The sequence below is a fragment of the Sinocyclocheilus rhinocerous genome, unplaced genomic scaffold, assembly GCF_001515625.1.
Source record: "Sinocyclocheilus rhinocerous isolate Xijiao unplaced genomic scaffold, SAMN03320098_v1.1 scaffold1129, whole genome shotgun sequence".
Taxonomy (NCBI): Eukaryota; Metazoa; Chordata; class Actinopteri; order Cypriniformes; family Cyprinidae; genus Sinocyclocheilus; species Sinocyclocheilus rhinocerous.
The window spans coordinates 675,215-675,722 of NW_015634513.1; positions in this window are offsets into that span (position 1 = coordinate 675,215).

Consider the following 508-nt stretch of genomic DNA (forward strand, 5'->3'; position numbering starts at 1 on the left):
GCCTTTAATGGGTTAGCTCCTGCGTACCTAACTAGTCTTCTACCACGGTACAATCCATCACGCTCCCTAAGGTCACAAAACTCCGGACTTTTGGTAGTACCTAGGATAGCAAAGTCCACTAAAGGAGGTAGAGCTTTTTCGTATTTGGCTCCCAAACTCTGGAATAGCCTTCCTGATAACGTTCGGGGTTCAGACACACTCTCTCTCTGTTTAAATCTAGATTAAAGGCACTTTAATCTATACACTAAAAGACACTAATCTTGTACTGCAGTTATATCTGATCACATGCACATTATTATTCTTTAGCTTGGGTTAAACAAATAATTTTTGCTTGGTTGGAACAGCAGCTACATTAATTATGTCTATATTTGTTTCTCCGTTTCTGCCACGGGATTAACATCCCGTGGTAACTAGGATTTACACAAGCTTCAGTCTGGATCCAGAACACATGAGAAGAGATGATACCAACCCCTCAGAGGACCTCAGATGATGCCAACCCTAAAACAAC